Raw genomic sequence first — 20,377 nt, forward strand, 5'->3', positions numbered from 1 at the left:
AAGTTACTTATACCCTCTAAGCCTCAGATATAATAATTCATAGAATTATTTGTAAAAAATGGAGGTGATAATCCCTCCTTACAAGTTTGGTGCCTGGAACACTGTGCTAGCCCTGGAAACTAGCCCAGAGGAGAGCCAGAATGATGAGGCAAAAGTGTCCATGGAAGTAGGGCTAGACAGGGTATCCACTGGAGCCAGAGGAGGCGCTGAGAGGGGGTTTCTTGGAACATGGAAGAACCAGAAGGCCCAGGAGTAAAGAGCAGTGTTGGAGTTTGTGAGAAAGTAGAAGAGGTGGTTGGCTAGAAGACCGGGCTCTGTTTGAGATGTGGACAGGGCATCAGCGCTGGCTTCTCCCTCCCCCTCTCCTCTGCAGTCCACAGCTGGGCGACCTTGGCACCGCCACACAGACAACAGCTCACAGCCTGATCACTGCCAGGATGCCTGAGGCCCACTGTCCTTCACCTGTTCTGCAGTCATGAGCTGTGGTTTCCCTCTTTGTCCTTCTCTTCCCCGTATGTCAGCCCCTTTCAGTTCTGAGGTGGGCCTGTCTGGTGCTGAGGTGGGGGAGCTGGAGAAAGGGAAGGCTGGCTCTTGTGCCTCTTGTTGCTGCCAGTTGAGGTAGGATGAGATTCCAAGCCCCAGTTTTCAGTGTTCTCCTCCCAGCTGGAGGTGATTTAAGCTCGTTGGATCTATATAACATTGGGAAACGGTCAACTGTGTAAATTTGCTATGTTTTCCAGGGACAGTTATTTATGGAGGGGCATTTTTAACTCAAGTGCAGAAGTGTTAAATCATTATAATAAATTCATGTTATTCAGACTTTCTTACATTGTAATAAATTTTTTCTAAGCATGAATGAGGAGATCCATGATTCCTCTAATATACCATTATGTATTTCTTCTCAAAATGACACAGCTTACTATATCAACTTGGAGAATAATAGAAGGAGATTTACTGCATTGCAGAAAAAAAAAAAAGTTGAATAGCAATGCATCCAAGAAGGGACTTGGGAGCAGTGACCCCAAGCAGGACTTCTCCCTGCCCTTCTGCTTGCCTCTCGCCTCCTGGGAGGAGCAGCCTGTGCAATCACAGCAGGGGCCGCCTTCTAGGGGTGCACCCCCAAAATCTCCCAGCCAAGCTTCAGAAGAGCCTTTGAGTGGAGAAATAGGGCCAGGCACCCAGAGGCCTTCTGTCCTGTCCTGTCCATGGGGAGGTGTTGGACTGGTGCTCTGTCAGAAATGAAAACTCTTCCCATGATGTGAAATCCCTTCCAAAAGCGTCAGTCTGGGTAGGGAGCTGCCCTGCATACAGCCCTCTCTTATCGCCTGTCTCTCGCCTCACTCCTCACCTGGATGCTCACCTGGACCAGAGGATGCATAGCTCTCATCAGATTCTCAAAGGAATCTGTAATCCAAAATATTCAGGAATCACTGATCTTCAGTAAACTTGGAAGCATTTTTCGACTGTCCACTATGTACTAGGCAAAATCCAATGACATGGTTCCTGACCTCCAGCAGCATACAGGAACTATGTCGAGCTGCAACTAGAGTGCCTGGAGGTTAGTGCAGTCACAGAGGCCTGAACAGCAGTCCCTGGGAGGGGGACTTCAATCAGAATTTTCCCAGAAGATGAGACCTTTTTCCTGGTCAAAGGCAGGGAAGGAAGGATGCTCCAGACAGAAGAGCAACATGTCAAAGGCATGAAGAGAGGGGGCCTCAAGATGAGTGAGCTCATGGACAGCCTTGAATGCTAAGCCTGCTGTTTAAACCTGAAGGAGCAGCAGGGCCCAGTGAAAAGAGACCACATAGATGCCATAACTCGGCACAGTTTACAGTTTACCTAGTGCTCTGTCAGAGGGTTAGGTTCAAGTCTTTGCTCTGCCACCTTAGCCATGTGACATTGTGCAAGTCCTTTCACCATGCAAACTCAGTGCCTCTATCTGAAAAATGTAGACAGCACACCTATGCACACCTGCCTTGCCTGGCTCACAGGCTGTGTGGGGATCCAATGAAAGGATGCTCATGACCTGCAGGGTAAACAACTGCAAAGCACTTTATACACATCAGGTGCTTTTATAATTTATCCGAAGGCTGGCAAGGGGCCGTGGGCCCCTATGAAGCATGGAGAACCGGGGATTCTATGACAGCCAGGCAAAACTAGGCCTGCCAGCTCCCAACCATTGCTGCATACTTGCTGCATGTCACTACCTCAGGCAGTGCTCCCGGCTCCCTCCTCAGCCTCCAGCAGAGCACCCACTGCCACGCTTACCCCAGTTTCAGAATGCCGTTTACCTCTGTCTCTCCCGCTAGCCTGGACTGCCTTCCTCAGATTTGGGACTGTGTCAGAACCATCACCTCGCCCCCTGTGCAGGGTCCTGGCTTCTCAGGCCACTCTGCCTCAACAGCACTGACTCTCCAGACCCCAGCCTTGAAACTGTGAGGAGCAGACAGCCAAGAGCCATTCCAGGTAGGGCCCCCCGAGCTGTGGTCCACGTGGCCACCTGCTTCCATAAGGGATGGCTGTGGGCTGCTCACGCCCTTCCTTCTCCCCCTCCCTGCCCCACTGTCCACTCCACACCTCTGGTATTTTCAAATCTGTCCCTTCTTTTTTTCAGAACTAAAGGCAATATTGTTTTCTTGTTTTGCTAGTCAGGCTGCTCCCGGGGATGGGCATGGGAACAGGCACTCCCAGCTGTCTTGGAGCCAGGCCTGGTAGCATTTCCTAGTGGGCTGCAGGCACAAACCACGCTGCCCATGACACCCACTTCATGTCCACGTTCGAGGGTTTCTCCTTTCAGGTTCCCGGCACGTTTCCAGGGGAAAAACTGGGGAGAACTGATCCCTGCGATGCCCAGTCCAAAAGGCTGACAGCTCTACCCAGGCTGACCCAGCTAAGCTTCAAACCAGCCACACTTTTTTTCCAAACATTTTATTTTGAAGTCAGACTTACAGAACAGTTTTGGAAATAATACAAAGAATTCTTGTATACTCTTCACCCATATTTCCCATGTGTTAACATTTTAACTCATTTGCTTTATCATTCACTCTTTCTCACACATATATAAATACACATATTACTTTTTTTCTGATATATTTGAGAGTAAATGCAGACATAATACTCCTTTCCTCAAACAGTTCAGCATGTATTTCCTAAAAAAAGACATTCTCTTATATAACCACGGTACAATGATCAAAATAAGGAAATTAATATTAATACAGTGCCATTATCTAATCTATAGACCTTATTTAAAATTTGCCAAATTATCTTTTTAACAAAAGAAACATAATTCTGACTCAGAATCCAATCCAGGATCACAGTTGCATTTAGTTGTCATGTCTCCTTAGATGAGTACAAACCATTTATTTCGTAGAATGTTCCCCAATTTCAGTTTGTCTGATGTTTTCTTATGATTAAATTCAGGTTATGCATTTTCAGCAAGACTAAGTGATGCTGTGTCCTTCTCAATACATGATATGAGGAGGCTCCTGAGAGCGATTTCTTTCATTCTAGGTGATACTCACTTTGATCATCTGGTTAAGGTGCCAGTTTCTCCATTGTAACAATTACTAACTTTCCTTTTGTCATTTGTAAGTATCTTGTGAGGGGTGGGGGAGGGAAACTTTGATACTATGTAAATGTCATTTCTCATCTACCTTTTTCACCCCCTAGTTTAAGCATCCAAGGACGATTTGGCACAGTCCAGTGAAATCCTTAGTTCTGTGCTGTGTTCCTACTACCCTCTCTGACCAGCCCAGTGCTGGGAGAGAGACTGGAAAAAGAGACAACTCACTTCTTGTCTCAGGGCCTTCAACTAGGGAGGGAGTCAGGCACACAGAGCAACGCAGAACAGTGGGAACAAGGGCCCGATGAAGTGGTCCCCACTCTGAGGGCAATATGGGGTCCTAAGAAGAGGTGCTCAGTTTGAGCTAGACTGCCCTGGAGCAGATGGACCCTGAACTAAGGGCAGGGAGAATGTGAATGGTCAGAAATCTGGAATAACATGAGAATCTGTAGCCATAAGCCATCTTTGAAGGCCCCAAGGGGACCCTGTCCCAAATGCCTGTCATCCCAGGAGCTCTCAGTTTAGTGAAAAGACCAGAACCATCAGGCTTTCTTCTGATCCCTGGTCAGAGTTGGGACAAGGTGGGCAGAGGGGCCTTGCTGAGAGTGGCAGGCAGGGGTGCTTCAGAAGGGGCCCGTGGGAGGCACACCTCCACTCTGCACCTCTTCTTATTCCTTCAGCACCTACTGTCTGCCACGCATGGGGTTCAGTGCTAAAGGCACAAAATGCTCTCAAGTCATTCTCAATTAAAGGGAGTGCCTGGAGCCCAGCACTAGTACTCAGCACTAGGTCACCTAGCACTCAGGACAGGGCAAAGCAAGTGTCTTCTGCACAGTGTGGAGAACAGAATCAAGTAGGGGGTAAAACACTGCTGAGTTCTCCCATTCAGGCGATTCTCATTTCAACAGCTGGGCTGAGGCATTCATGGTGTTCCTCCTCTGCCTTTTCTTTTCCTCACCGCCCCTTCCCAGCACCTAGCAGAGAGCTCCAAATCCTCGAGACTCAGAACACCTGCTCAATTTACAGAGGAGGAAATGGAGGCAGAGAGGTCTGAGCCTTTCCAGGACAGTCCTGTCTCTGCTCTTCTGTCCTGTAGTTAGACTGCAGGTCTTTGTTTGAGGCTTGGAAATACAGTCAGTGGAGAGGCTTCCGAGTGAAGAGTCACTATGCGTGTACCTTGAAGAGGCAGCCTCTTCCAAGGTAATACAATGATTACAAGTATGGAATCCACTATGGGGGACCTGGGTTCAAACCCCAGTTCTGCCGCACCGTGTGACTTTCAGCACACCACTTAAGCTGGTCCGTAAAACAGAGTCCTTGGTTATCGGGAAGATTAACTGGGGTAGTATCGGTGAAGTGGCCAGGATGGGTAAGTAAGTGGATTGTTTTTAAACAAACAAGGCCCTGTGTCTTCCCCAGCATACTCCCCGCCTACCTAAGACATCTTGCAGTTCTTCAGAAAGTCTGAGGTCCTTTGTTCCTCCATCCCCCCCCCATCCCTTGGGGTCTATTTAACCTCTGCTCACCCTCCAACACTCAGCCCAAGTGTCTCCTCCTCCCCAGTCTGGGCTACTTGCCTTCCCTCCTCAGGGCTACCCCAGGCCCCCTGCACAGTCCCATCACACTGTCCTGCACTTGCCTTTGGCTTGTCAGGGATCCTCATGGTGGGGAAGGAGTGAAGCTAATTTTGAGTTTGGGCTCCATTACTTTCTTTTTTTTTAATAATTTTATTTATTTATTTTTTTCCCCCAAAGCCCCAGTAGATAGTTGTATGTCATAGCTGCACATCCTTCTAGTTGCTGTATGTGGGACACGGCCTCAGCATGGCCAGAGAAGCAGTGCCTCGGTGTGCACCCGGGATCCGAACCCCGGGCCGCCAGCAGCAGAGCGCACGCACTTAACCGCTAAGCCACAGGGCCGGCCCTCCATTACTTTCTTGCAGTGTGATTCTGGGCAAGTTACTTACCTTCCCCAAGCCTCTGACTGTTCATCTGGGAAGTAAGATGATAGCACCTTGCAGAATTACTTCCAGCACTAGAAATAACACCTATAACACACCTGTATTGTGCCTGGAAGGTGGCTGCGTGTGTGCTGTCTTCATCACTCCCCCTCTGATCTTAGCACAGTGCTGGCACTTGGTATGTGCATTATAAATATTGGTTGAGCAGGTTAGGGAACAAAACCACCCCAAGGTAATTTTCATGCAGAACTAATTGAGGCCCAAGTCTAACCCAAAGAAAAAGGCCTAATGATGGGATCCGAGGCCCTGGGCAGGACTGGAATGAAGTGGGGCGCTGTTTGGGTCTGCTCAGTGGCCCTCATGTTAGTTCCCAGGGGTTGTCCATGGAGTCCATGTGCTGCCCACGCCTTCAGTTGCCTTGCTTCTGAAGCCCCTCTTTGGACCCCAAGAAGGAAGTGGAAGGGAGACAAGGTTGGCAGCACCTGAGTCCACTGGATTTCCTGCCACCCCTATGCCCACAGCCCCCTGCGCCGGGCCCCGGGAGGAGGGTCCACGACAAAGATGATGCACGTGGAGACTCTGGAGACAAGAGGAATCTTCATACCTCAGTTAGTGGAGTGGGGGCCTTCAGACATGGTTAAAATTTCCCCTTTATTCTGAGTGATGGAGAGCCAGTTTGCATGGATTTTAAGAATTTGCTTATTGTTTTCTCTAGAGTTCAGCATACTGGGGAAAACAGAGCTGACACAGCTCAAAAGGTTTTTGAATTTCAGGTAGCTGCATAAAATGTTAATAAACATTACACTTATTTCTATTTAATTCCTCTCCTTGTTAATAATAAAAGCTCACTGGGTCTTTGAGTTTTTTCTCTCTCCTCCCATGCTTTCCCTTTTGTCCCTACCACCAGCAAGTGCTACCAGGCAGGGAGAATTATAAACTCATTTGCAACACGTTTAGTAACTGGTCACTCACTCACCTTTAAGAACTCCAGTTCCAGCCCCAATAATCCAGGAGAGGAGGGAAGGAAAGGACTGGTACATAAGTCAATATAGACGATGCCATTTCTTAAAGGTACTGTTGAAATTGTTGAGAGAAAGCATGTGAGAAGAAGGCGGGAAGAGACGGGAGACATGAGAGAAGGGTTGGAGGGGAGCCATTGTGCAGAGAATTTACAACCGAGGGAGACAGGATGTAGAGATGAAGAGCACAGCTTTGCAGACAGACGTGGGCCTGACCCCTCACTCCGGGTCATCTAGATAAGGAACTTAACCTCTCTGAGCCTGTTTCCTCATCTGTAAAATAGGGATAATAATATCTACATCAGAGAACCAGTGTGAGAATCAGATGAGATAATAATTAAGCAGCTCTTAACACAGTGTCTAGCACAGAGCAAGCACCCCATAAATGCTGGCTACACCCCTGCCTCCAAGAGAAGAGCTCAACTGGTAAGTATGATTGGAAAAACCCTGATTCCTTCACCCAGTCAGTGGGGTCCTGAGCATCCCCAGGCCTGGGCTCATCTCCTCAGAATCCTCCGGGTCAGCTCAGGGAGCCTGGGCATGACATTGCCTGGCTCTGGGTGTCCCTACTGAAAATGAGGATGACAGTGGGTTCCTTACACCATTGCACCCCACATCTACACACTGAAGAGCAGGGTAAACAAGAACAGCTGGTACCACTGGCTGCCTCTGGGGGAGGGATGAGTGGCTGGATTTGGGAGTGGGAAGAAGACTTTTCATTGTACACTTTTTCATACTTTTTAAATTTTAAATATATGGATATGTTACCTATTCAAAAAAATAAATAATTTTTAAATGCAAAGACCAAATTCATATGCAGCCTGAGGCCACATGAACCAGGAGGAGATGGCTACAGAACAGCAGCCGCAGTGGTGTTGGGACTGCTCTTGGGAAAAGAAAGGGCAAAGGAGGAGGAAGGGGCAGAGGAGTGTCAGCTGATTGGGGCCCCTGGAAAAGAACATGAGCAGAGAGAGACAGAGGTGTGTGCACCTCAACACGACAGGACTTCTCTGGGAGTGTCATGGCTGACTGAACTTAAGAGAAAATGACTTAAAGTGGTCTAGTGTCAAGTTCAAGCTTGGTTCGGTTCGGACATGAATTGTCAATGGAATGGAAATAAGGAAAGGGAAGGAGCTGGGGATCAGAGCCTGAATTATTCATTCTGAGTATCTGTACTGTAAGGAAGTTACAACTCAGAGAACCCTTGGGGTGGGACACAGCTGTGTATGGCTGTGTCTCACTCCTCACAACTCTTGGGGGGGATTATCATCCCCATTTTAGAGATAAGGAAATTGAGGCTCAGAGAGGTTAAGTAACTTTTCCAAAGTGACACAGAAGGTACTTGAGAGAACTAGAGTTTGCATCCCAGTCTGACATCCAAGCCCATGCCTTTTTCACTCTGATGCACTAGTCTCCACCTTCCTCCTGGTCTGGGCAAATCCTGGTTAGACCTCTACAGAGGGTGCAAGCAGAGATGGAGATGCTCAAAGTTCCCTGAAGAGAGGAGGAGTTAGGCTAGCATGAAGGAAGAGAATTTGAGATTGGGTGGCTGTGCTGGCTGTCTAGCCTTCCACTCCCCTCACCAGCCAGGCCTCAGGGCATCTGGGAGTGATGAAGACCAGAGACGGAAGTGGGTGGGGAGGAGAGGGCAAGTAACCCAAGGGAGGATTTGCAAGAAGGGAGGACAGCTTAGAGAAGGAGGAGGAGGGGCAGTAGAGAGAGGAAGCTATAAAGTAAAAAGCTTATCCTTGCAAATACTCATCTGAGGGGAAAGGGAGGGTTGGCTATACATTTATTCCAAATGTGCTATTATTACTTAAAAAAGCATTTCCAGAACACCTACCTCTCTGGGACATGCCTGCAGTTGCCTGCAGTTTGTTCTTCCTTCCTTCCTTCACTCACTCATTCATGTACGCAGCGACTGAACATCTGACTGCCGGGAGTGAACAGTCCACTAAAGGTGGGATATCAAGGGTAGCTGATCATTTTTATTTGGGCATGGATTCCATTTGGGAAGACAGACAAATGGCATTCGCAACCAAGTCTGATGCTGTCACCTTGGGTGGCGCAGGGCCCCTGAGTGCACTGCCCGGATGTCCCTTATCCACCTTACCCAGGTGGGGAATGCTCATTTGGGTTCCACTCTGGCATAATTCAAACACTGGCCCTGCAGACCCCGTGCCAGGGGGAGCAGCAGATCTGCCCAGCCCAGCAGTAGCAGGACTTGGAAGGTGGATGGAAGAGTTGGAGGCACTTGTGTGGGTGGGAAGTTCTGGTCCATCTGTGTCTCAGCGTACTGTGCTGTGTGTGCAGGAGTGGGTGGAATCCAGCTCAGAACAGGAAAAATGTCAGATGTTTATAAAAACCCAGAAGGAGACAGGAGCTATTAAATGAAAGGTCTCAGTAAACATATTCTTTTCATACTAGCATCACACAGAAAGGCAGGGAGAAGGGAGAGAAGAGAAAGGTGAGAGAGCAGATATGAGTACAAATGGGTAGATGAAGAGCTGAAAGGCCTTTGAAGGAGCTGTGGGAACAGGGGCTGGAGGGAGGCCTGGGGCCACACCAGGGGCGAGGCCCACCCTTGGAGAAGGCTGGGAGAGGCCACAAGTGCCCCCAACAGGCCAGAGCCAGCCTTTAGGCATCAATGCAGCCTCAAAAACATGAGGGGAAACTGAGGTATCTACCAGTGAAATGACTTGATAGCTGGGATTTCCTTCAAAATGATTCCTGAGCTGACAGTATGTTGAAGCTAGGTGGTGTGTATGTGGGGGGTTCTTCATGCAAGTATCTGTACTTTTCATTATGCTTGAAATAAAGAGTTTCTAATAATAAAACGTCTTTTAAAAGTAGATCTGTGAAAGAATCGCACACTGCAGGTAGAATACTAGCAGAGGAATATAAGCCGTAGAATACAAGGAGAAATTAATGAGAATTGTGTCTTGGGTTTTCTTAAATAACAGCACAAATCAGGGCTTCTTAATCAGGGGATGATGGATGAGCTGCGGAATCCCCAAACTCCTGTAATCACATGCAAAGTGACCTGATAGTTTTCAGCAAGTTTTCAAGGAATCTATGACTTTCCCCCTTAGGGGTTAATAAATTGTATTGTCTCTTAAATGTGCTATGCATACATTAGTCACTTGGCATATGGTTTAAATAAAGGGGTTATTTTATAGAACTGGCATATTCACATCTGGGCCCTGTGTTTCCATCTCTCCTCTCAGTCAACCATGGAACAGAGCAAAATTGGCTGACCGGTTTCACAGCCCAGCTCCCTGGGGACAGCAGTGGAGGAGGGGGAGGGCTGTGCCAGAGAGAAGGGTCACAGTGCGGAGGTAGAGACAAGGGAATAGGAGAGGTCTGGGGAAGCCAGTGAGGCTCCCTGGAGTCTGAGAGAATGACAGGAGGAAGTGTTGTTGAGGTTGTCATCCTCTGGTAGATTCATCGCCTTTTGACTACAAATGTTCAACAGAAAACACAGTTTTGAATTGTCTAAGGCTCAAAACTGGGATAATTCCTTACAAAATCCCTTTGCATTCCTCACAGGGTAGCATAACGCCCAGTGTGACATCCAGCCCCTTGCAGTGAATTCTTCCAAGAAGTCCAGCTCCCCATAAGATCCCCAGAACGGGCAGAGCAGGCTGTCATCCGGATGCTGCAGCCTGGTGGGCAGGGGAGGTGTAGGTTAGTTTAGGGGACAGTGAGGGTCTCATCTTGCAACCGTCTCCATATTTAAGTCAAGGCTTGAAGGCCTGCCCCATTTCCTGATGTATAAAGGCCTTTTCTCCCCAGGCTAACATTGCACAGGCTAGTATGAGCCCTGGGAAGAGAGATGGGAGATGATGGAACACAGGGTCCAGGCACTACTCTGTAGCTGGGGCTCTGAGCTCTGCTCTCGACCACTCCTGCTTCAGAGAAGACAGATGAGGGTTGAAGCCATTCCCCTCTCCCACAGGAGGGCACAAAGACCCTTGTCTCCCAGGACTCTTGTCTTCTTCCTTACCAGGCAACTGAAACCATGAAGCTTACCTGCCCCCTCAAGTGGAAAGAGATGAAGACCCTGCCCATTCCTGGACCAGGCTGCAGGGCTGAAGGCTTGGGGCTGGTGTGCATGTGGTGGTGGTGGGGGGGGGGGTAATGAAATAGGATAGAGAGAAAGGTCTGTCCCAGGACAGGGCCAGGTGAAGGCTTAAGGCTGGTGTGCATCTGCCTGGGCTCTCACCTCAGGAGGACCTGCTCCCTCCTGCCTCCTCTCCACCTCCCCTCCCCCAAGTCCTAGTTCCTGTTCTTCCTCCTTTAGAAATGCGCCCCCCCGACACACACACACCTTTCCTTCTCAAATCTCCTCTGGCATTCAAAGTTTGGACATTTCTCCGTCTCTCTCTGTCATGATAGAGAGATGCACAGTACTCCAGGAAGCTCCTCCCTCTACATCCCCCTCCCACCAGAACCCTGACTCTGAGGGCATCATCCAGAATCCTCAGTTTCCTCCATCCATGCAAACTGTCAATGCAGTGGAAGGTGCAGCACCAAGAGCAAAATACCCGGTGGCAAGTTTTGGACTATGTCCTCATCATTCTTCCTTCATTGTGGTCCCTGTCTTCAACGCCTCCATCCCCAACTCCTCACAGCACTGTGCCCCTACCCCATCTTGGGTCAGGTGGCCTCAGGTTCCTCCTGTCAAGGAGGAAAGAGGGACTTTCTGTTGAGATCGGGCACTGTGGCCATCCCTGCCCAGGAACCAAAAGAATGGGTCTGCAATGGAGACTTTCAGAGACACACACCAGTTGAGAGAGATTTTTCTTAGGGTTTTTCTCCTTTTGTTGCTCCCATCACCTCCCAGAAAGCACTCCATACTACTTAGGCTCCAAATGTATGAGGGCCTGGGTAGCACACAGATTCCGTGGAGAGAAGAACCAAAGCTACTTCCAAGGTACCAGCCTTGGGGCCGCAAGGCACTGCTGGCGAGATTCCGAGAGGCACAGACCACCGAAGATGAGTCTTTTTTTAAACTGTGCTTTATTTAGGGCTAAGCTGGAGAAAGCGTCATCCAATAGTTACAGAAGGTTACAAGGAGTTTTAGGGAGTTGAGTGTGAAAAGAGCAGTTGTACTGAACTGCAGCTGTTTTGTTTTTTTTTTTTACATCTGGACATCCTAAAAGGAGGAGCCAAGAGAAAGAAAAAGAAAATTTTAAAAATAATAATTAACCAACAAAATAGACAGAAAGAAAGGAAAGGCAGGAGGCCTGAGAGGAACCAGAGAGTTGTTCTCCTAAAGCAAAAAAGGAAAAAAATGGTAGGTCCGAGAGCCTCCTGGCCTCCAGATGAACTGGACATCTGTGAGAGGAGGGTATCAAGGCAGAACGCCAAAGCAAGTCTTCCCAGTGGTGCAAATAAATTATAATAAATATGTTATACTTTAAAATATATGTGTTCTTAAATAATTCAGTGTTTTTTCTGATTCTGAGTTTTTTTTAAGCAATGTCTTTTTTAACTGCTCTAAAGTCATTTACCAAAGATAAATATCGTGCTTTCATTAAATAGTTTTCCTTGTTTTTTTCTCTATCATTACAATTAAAAGTCCTACAAAATATGCAAATTTATTTACAGAAAAACAGAGCCGGCATCATTTAAACATCCCTGTTTTTCAAAATTCCTTGTAAACAGTTTCAGAAATTCTTCAAAGATTGTTTATTTTTCTCTCTCTTGTTTAAGGTTTTTGTGTGTGTGTGTGTTGTTTAGTTGTTTTAAGATGAAAGTTCCCAGGTCTCCCTTGCCCGGAAAGTCTCTGGAGCAAGCATGGAAGGCGAGTGAAGCGGAAGGTGTCGAGGGCTTGCGGAGAGCGGGCGAGCGCGCGCAGCTCCCGAGCGAAGCGAGGCGAGGGCGGCGGCGGCGGGCCTTCCTGCCGAGGGCGCGGCCTCCACCGGCGGCGGGCAGCCAGGAGCCCCAGGTCTGGGGGAGCCCGGCCTGGCCCTCGGGGTCAACGGCGTCCGACAGCACTCGCGGGGAGAAGGGATTGATGCTCAGTCTAAACTCTACAAAAGTACAGTCCTACAACATCTGGGATTTTAGCAGTAATGCTAACTTCTATAGGTTTTTTTTTTTCCTTTTTTATTTTTTTTTATTTTTTGCTTTCCTCTAATTTTTCTTCTATTATATAGGTATTTTAAACTTCTCCTTTTTAAAATTCTGTACAACTATTATGATTTTAAGAGGGGGAAGAGTTAGAAGCATTTACAGACTTTTCACAACAATTATCTTGCCTTGTAAGTCCCTTTTTTCCCCTCCTTGTTGTCTCACACTTCACAGTTAATGAGTTTTAATATTTTTCTTGCTTTCCCCAAATATCCACCAATTGGTTCATCTTAACAGCTCCATCCAGACATATAATACAGAAAACCATAGGAAAGTGTCATAGACTTGAGTGAGGGTAATCAAAGCGCCTCTCAAAGTATCAAAGAACTATTATCTTGCTGTTTTAAAAGCATTGAAGCATTATTTTTCCTTTTTTTTTTTTTTTTTTGCTATTTTGTGTTTTTTTTTTTTAATTTTTTTATTACACTTTTCATAGAATCGCTCTAAGCTGTTTCAAGAACAGCCGTGAGGCAGGAAGGAGGTTCTCCTCCATTCCCCCTCTATTTGACATAGAGCTACACATCTGCAATAAAAAGTTTGGTCCTTTGGTCCCTAAATAGCTAAAGGAATGACAGATAGAGATGCTCAGTGGCAGCTTCCCAGCCGCCCCCTGGGGACCAGGCCCCGCCACACGCTTGCCCCAGCCTGCCTCAGGCGCCCACGGGCTGGAAAAGCCCCGGGATCGGTAAGCAGCGTCTCTTCCCAGGTCCCAGCCCTTCAGCCTCCCCATCTGGTCTCAAGTTTTCTTGTAAAGTTGCCTTTTTTTGTGTTTTTTTTTTTTCCTCATTTTTCATCTTCTTCTTCTTTATGTCATACATATATTTTCCCCCAAACACGTGCCCTCTGAACTCCAAAGACGCTATACTTTCCTTGAAGAAATGTTACAGTCACAGAGAGTGTCTGGAGTCTTCAGCTTGATTGATATTGGCTGATATGTCAAAGGTGTCATCCAACAGTTCTCATTTATAAATATATATAGAGAGAGGTTTGTTTTTTAATGTAGCCCGTTCAGCATCCTGCCCTAAAATGAAGAAAATCAGGGCTGATTAAGCCAAGAGAGGAACCACAAAATGCATCCAAACACCAAAAGGATCCTGCCTCGGGGGTTAGGGTGGGAGCTCTGGGGGATGGCGGGAGGGAGGGGAGAGACCAGTATGAGAATTAGTCATGATCATGATACATAAAAAAGAAATTGACTCTTCTATTCAGAGTAAGAAACCACTGGGAGGCCTAGTGGTGAAGGCTGGAGCTGAGCTTTAGTTGTTAAGAGGGGGGTCTCGATTTGAGTTCCTTTAGGATTGGAGGATGGCTAAAATCCAAGGGAAGAATTTGGGACTGTGGGATGTGAATTCATAATTAAACTGATCTCTGAGGGATCTAGCCCAGATACAATATGTATACAGAAGCCTAGCAAACAAGAGAGCAAAAACCTAGCAGCCCAGCCCACTCCTCCCCAACTTGAGGAAAAGAAGAAAGACAGATCCGTGATATAAATTTGGTTGAATCCTTGCCCAGTTTCCAGCCAACTGCTCCTTTCTCAAGGTCCACAACTATTTGCGAGGCTATGTATATATATGTATATCTGGATATATGTGTAGAATATATTCACCTGCACATACGTGGATATACAGGAATATGTGTGTATGTATATGCATAGACACACACATACACACACACACATAATATTTTTCTCATACATGCCAGGGAATTTAGAGGAAATTCAGAACTTCAAGGGAGGGGATGGGAGAACCTAAAAGAAGTTTGGGCGGATTTAATCATCAAACTTAAATAAATGAGACGGTTCTCGATTTTGTTTTGAATGGTGGCTTCTTGGTGTTTTGTTTTGCTTTTAAGAAAAAAATCATGATCTGACTAGAATCAGAAGGAGAATGCTTAATCATTGTGAATTAACAAATGAGACTCATCTCCATTCTAGCAAGCAGCTTCCACTTATACATGGGGGTGACTGGTTACATCAAGAAAGTTAGAACTGCAAAGCCCCCAGTTGAGGGGACAACGTCATGCGTATATCAATCCATGCTGGCAGGTTTTTCACACTGTTGATTCAACAAACAGCAAACCGTACACAGCAGTCTAAACAATTACAACACCAAATAAAATAATAATAAAATTAAAAAACACTTGTCAAGGACCCTTTTTCAGTTGTAAACAAAAAGGTGCATTTTGCTTTTGTCAGGACTGTTTTTTCCAAACCAACCAAAAAGCCCTCCCAAACCCCCAGTCCCCCGCCTCCCCTCCCCACATTTAATTTAGCAGAAGTAGCTACAATACAAACCTTACAATTGTTACTGGGCTCTCTCTCAGAGCCTCTGGCTTTGTACTCTAGTTTTTTGGTTTAGAATTTTTTTTTTATCATTCTGTTACTGTAGAGATTTTTTTGTTTTTTTGTTTTTGTTTTTCCTTTTGAAGCGAGATTTAAAATAGCCTAACTGGAAAAAGACCAGACCTAGGAAAGTGTCAATTGAAAAAGGCCCCCAAATTTCTAGAAAAAAATAAAATCACAATATTTTCAAGTGCAAGGAAATCAACCACGCAAAGATATTTTTAAGATGTTTTCCTTATTTTTTAAGAAAAAAATAATGGTTTGCACAGTTAAATGATCCTGTGTTCGAGAATTCCGGAATTCATCTTTATTTTTACTATTTTTTTGTTCTTTTGTTTTGTTTTTTTCTCTATGTGACATCTAGAGAAGCATAAAAAACGCTGAACAAGAAAAACCAAACAACAGAAAGTAAAACCACTGCAAGCACCAAGAACGAAACGAAAATGAGCACAGCAAAAAAGATCGTGGCAGCACAAAAGTCAAGAAAATGCACGTGTGATCATGACTGGCCAATCATCAACTGATACGACATCCAAGAAAAACGCTCCAATCACAGCACCTCCACGAAACTTGACGGCAATTGTCATGCAACCGATTCTTAGCCTTGTTACATGACGCCATCATGTCACACTGTGAACTTTGAGTTGATTTGAACTTACGGATGGGGGACTGTTTTCTCCACTCTCATGTGATTACGTGAACTTTATTCCTAGCTCAGCGCGAGACTGTGGTGGATTTGACTGGCCCTGGTTGGGTTGTTGGAATTTGATTGAATGACAAAAGAAGAAAAGATTTATATATATATATTTATATATGTAGAGAGAGAGAGAGGACAAGAGAGTGTGGGCAAGGGGGAAGGAAGAGGCAGGGGTAGGTCGGGTGGGGTTGGGACTGTGGGAGGGCAGGGAGAGTTGGGTTGAGGGTGAAGAAGGGCAAGGAAGACGTTAAAACAAAATTAAAAGGAAAAATACTTATACAGCACCAGACCACAGCATCAGTCTAAAAGCTCTGATGAGAGAACAGCAGTCAAATTATAAGAGAACTGAAAAGAACTCAAAGGATGGAGGAAGCCAGCAGACAAACAACATGGGCACGTCAGCACACACACACATACACACACACGGCTGTTTATGCAGACACATGATACACTGTGAACAGTAGCAGAACCTCACACAGGGCCACTAGGGCATCCATCATGCGTTGGGAAAAGGAGGGGAGCATGGGCAGTTTGGTGAGGGGGCCAGAAAAAAATAAAACAGCCCCTCAAACCACCGTGGCCGGCAAGCAGACGAGAGAGCACGCTCTCTGCTTTATATGACCCTTGATTCTCTCTCTCCCCCAGGGGCCGAGCTCTCCTCACCCCCCAGCCTTCTGTGGCTTCAGCCTGTGGACCAGTAGGGGCCACTCGTCAGGGTGGCCCTGATTTGCCGGGTAGGTCAGAGGCTGGCTAAGTGACTGTTGTATCCGTGGGGTCCACCCATGACACACTTTGCTGCCAGAGTACAGTCCACACCGACAGCAACTCAGCCCTCCCACCCTTTCAGGCCCCACCTTGGCTGCCATCCCCAGGAAGGTGTCTCCACCGCAAGAGCACCCACTGTACGATGTTATGATCCTCTCCCCTTCTGCTCTGCCTCAACCCTCTTTCCTCAGAACCTTCAGGAAATGAACATGTTTAGTTTTGAGATTTAGGGTAAATCACACCAACATTCTTGGACTTCTATAAAAACGCCTTGACACTACTGATCTCACTTCACAATCACCTCACAACCTCTGCTTATCTCCCAAGGTGGCCCAAGTGAGGCTGCTTCTGGGCACGTGACGCCGTTAGAAGCCGCGCAGCTCTGACCCATGGAAGGCCCCCATGGAGGGCTGTGGGGCACCTGCAGGGTGGGTAATACAGAGGACAGTCCACCAGAGAGGGGAGTGCCATGGCCCTGGTCTCCGGTCTCTGCTACCGTCACCTTTGCTCTGCTGACCTCCCCTACTCCACCTCCTCCCTCTCCATCCCTCTATACCCAACACCCCCCGACGTACAGCTTTCCAGACTGACCCATCTTACAGGCTCTGAGCTGCCTTCTTTACTGGTGGAGCCCTAAGTGGTTGAGGCTGAGCTCATCTCTGGGTCAAGCATCATCAAATTATTCCGCCTTGAGTTGTCTTCTGCACTCTTCATCACTGCACAGTTCTTTGTCCCCACTCAGGGATTTGGGGGTCCCCAGCTCCACCCTCTCTTCATGGTTACCCTTGAGCTTGCTCCCCAGCCCCTGCTCCCCTGCAGCCCCCAGGCCTGTGCCCCAGTCTGAGCACCAGGTTTATCTGCAGGGTTTCCAATCCACCAGGCTTCCACACGCAGCAGACTCCACTCTCAGCTTTGCGTTCTCCTTCAGGGAGCGTGGAAGGCAAGCCTGGGATCGTGAAATGTCACTGGATAAGCTGCAAAGCAGCTGAGAGGTGACTCTATTTTAAGCCCAAACCTAGCCTCCAGCTCTGCCTTCACAGAAGAGCTCCCAGTCCCTCCTCCTCCACAGCCCCTGCCCTGCCTGCCAGTCACGCTGGGTTCTTGCTCTTCCAACAGCAGGTCTCCCTCACTCAGACCAGGGCCCACCGCATGCCCACCAAGTCCTGACGTGCCACCCTCTCCTGCATTTCCACCTCTCCCGAAAGAAAGCCCTAAGACCCATCCAGGATATCCAACTGGCAGGTCCCTTTGGGTGGGAGAAGAGGCCTAAGAACTGAGGAGGGCAGTGCCATCAGGTGTCAGCTATGGCAACTGCAACTAAGGGACCCCTGGGGACCTCTCTTTCCCCCTTCCCCCTTCCCCCCAGTCCTGAGCATCTCACGGACGCCCACTCCCCCCCACTCTGCTCTACTCCTTCACCCTCTCGAGCTTTCCTCCAGCTGCCCTCAGTACCTGGCACTGTCACTGTCACTTACCCCCCACATGCTGGGGATTCAAGCCTGAGCTTCACACAGCCCCTCCTCAATCTCCATCTAGGGAACCTTCTCATATGCCTCTCATCTCTCACACGCGCTTGGCCCCTGACACACAAACACACTCACACTCACTCCACCCCTTAGGAGCCTCCCCAGGGTTCTGCGTGTGCACAACTGCTCCTCTCTTCATTAGGGAGCAGTTGCACCTCTGCCTGCAGGAGTGACCCCTTCCAGGCCACCCTCTCGAGGAGCCTCACAGAGCACAGCCCTAGAGGAGGCAGCGGGGTCACTGACCAGCGTGGGGGAGCTTGAATCGAACCTGGGAAGCTGCAACTCACGACCTGGGTGAGGAAATTATAGTCAGGCTGAGCCAATTCAGATGGCAGGTCCTAAACACAGGCGGGCTCTAGCCAGAGAAGGCCCAGGCCCGAAGCCATGGCCCAGCCCTGGACCGGTCACATCCGAAGCAGCCGTGTCCGCCAAGCCTGGAGCAGATGCTGTGCAAAAGCACACTCAGAGCCAAAGACCAGGGCCCAGAAGACACGGAACGCCTACTGGAGGCAGACGTGCTGCCCAGTGTGTTCTCCAACCGCAGAACCACATGCTAGGAGTCTGCGGGCCGCCCTCAGCCTGGGGCCCAGGGTGTGCCGGCCAGCTCAGTGGTAGGACAAGGGCCTTGGGTGTTCTGCCCGCTGGCTGTGGACCTGGCCATGCCTGCACTTTTGCCCCTCTTCCTGCCTTTGTTTCCTTCCTCTGAGTTTCCTGGTAAAGATTTCCTGGAGAAACTCCCATCTTAGCACAAGATAGGGAGGCTGAGCAGCCAGAGGAGCAGAGGCAGCAGGGAAGCTAAGAACCCCGTGAGGAAGGAGAGCCACACCCTCAGGAGACATGGGGATGCCATCACCCAGCCCGATCCCCAGCCCAATCCCTGGGCCTCACTTTATGGAACCAAAGCCCAACCATGCTCCCCTGGTGGCGTGCCGGGGCCCCTCTCCTTCCCCAGCCCTGCCACACTCCGCTCTGATTTGGCCTTGGCCACCAGGCCTGCTGTGCCTTCCACCTTCCCCACTGTGGGCGGCCAGCCCTGGCCCTGAGATCCCTCTCCCCGTCGCAGCTCTGGCTTGTCCCTCAGCCCCTCGGGCTAGCCCTGCCCTTCTGAGCACGGAGGACTCATCATTTGTAAACACCGTTTATTGGCCTGTAAAATCGTGCAGTGTTTTAGCTGCTCGTGCATGCTGTCTCCTCCCTCGCAGCAGCCTGACAGCGGCCACTTCTCCCTGCAATCCCCAAGCGTGCCCCTTATCTTAGCAGCCTCCTCCTGTGACAACCGCTGACAGTCTTGGGTTGGGAAGCCTGAAAGCACCATTCGTTAAAATGCTGCCGAAATGGAGAGTAAAGGTCAACTCTCTTGTAGGAGTTATGTCACATTATAGTTCTTTAGAGGACTGCTCAGTAGAGAGGAGGTAGTCAGATCGCTGACCCCAGAGAAGTGAGACATCATGACATGTCCCCTCTGGTAGTCAGGACACTCTGGGGTGGGAGGGCTGGGGTGAGGATAGCGGTAGGGGGTTACCATTCTCCTTACTTGAAGGGGTTAAGCCTCTGGAACTAGGCCCCCAGCTTCAAATCATGGCTCTACCACGTAGTAGCTGATGGGCAAGTGACTTTCTCTCTCTCTGCTCCATCTGTAAAATGGGAACAACAACACTACCTACCTGAGAGCAGCTACAGCTATAGAGTTATATCTTACAGTTGTTACCTATAAAAACTGCCTTGGGCATGGTAAGACTGTGTGAACGTCTGTGGTTCTCATCTTCCTGGCCTCTGTATTCCCAGGTGGAAGAACCCACTCTACTTTTTAAACCACTCCTCTCAAGCCCCCACCCCAATGATGACTGCCAGCTGGTTCTACCCCAAAGGCCGCTTCTTACCTTACGTCCCAAACAACAAATCTGCCCTCCTCACCCCTTCACCTGGGAATTTCTCTGACCTGGAGGTTCTATCCTTGCTTGGGTTTTAGCTGCATCAAGGTCTAGGAGGCTAAGACAGGCTGCTTTCGGGGGAGCCACAAAACACACCCACAGGGGCCCCTTAGAACCTCAGGGCATGACTCTGGAGTAGGCCCCTTCTTAAAAATCCTCTGATGACTCCAACACCTTGGTTTCATTAATGAAGAAATGGAAGTCCAAGAGAAGAAGCACCAGGACCCAGGTCATGCCTCAATGGCAGAGCTAAGCTTATTTAAGAAGAAGTGTTCTATATCCAGAAAGGGCTGCTTTCACTGAACCGAACCTCCCCTCCTATGGAAATGCACCCATCTGCAGGCTGCCTCCTGGTGTCTGTGTGCACAGAGCCAGAAGTTCCATGCAGGCAGGATGGTGACCCATCTCTGCAACCCCAGCACCGAGCTCAGTGCC

General features: G+C 48.5%; 1 protein-coding gene across 3 annotated transcripts in view; it reads right to left on the reverse strand.

The window, feature by feature from the left end:
* Positions 1-11,398: 11,398 nt before the first annotated feature.
* The window catches only part of LOC131415382 (CUGBP Elav-like family member 4), a 31,785-nt gene continuing 22,806 nt past the window's right edge, over positions 11,399-20,377 (reverse strand). For 2 of the 3 annotated variants that reach the window (XM_058557025.1, XM_058557024.1), the window contains exon 8: positions 11,400-13,700. The gene's annotated coding sequence lies outside the window, so the exon portion shown is untranslated. Of the gene's footprint in view, positions 13,701-20,377 lie in introns of all 3 variants that reach the window. The other variant, XM_058557027.1, reaches the window with a different exon arrangement.

This window comes from Diceros bicornis, chromosome 16 (genome assembly GCF_020826845.1).
Source record: "Diceros bicornis minor isolate mBicDic1 chromosome 16, mDicBic1.mat.cur, whole genome shotgun sequence".
In the NCBI taxonomy this organism is placed as follows: Eukaryota; Metazoa; Chordata; class Mammalia; order Perissodactyla; family Rhinocerotidae; genus Diceros; species Diceros bicornis.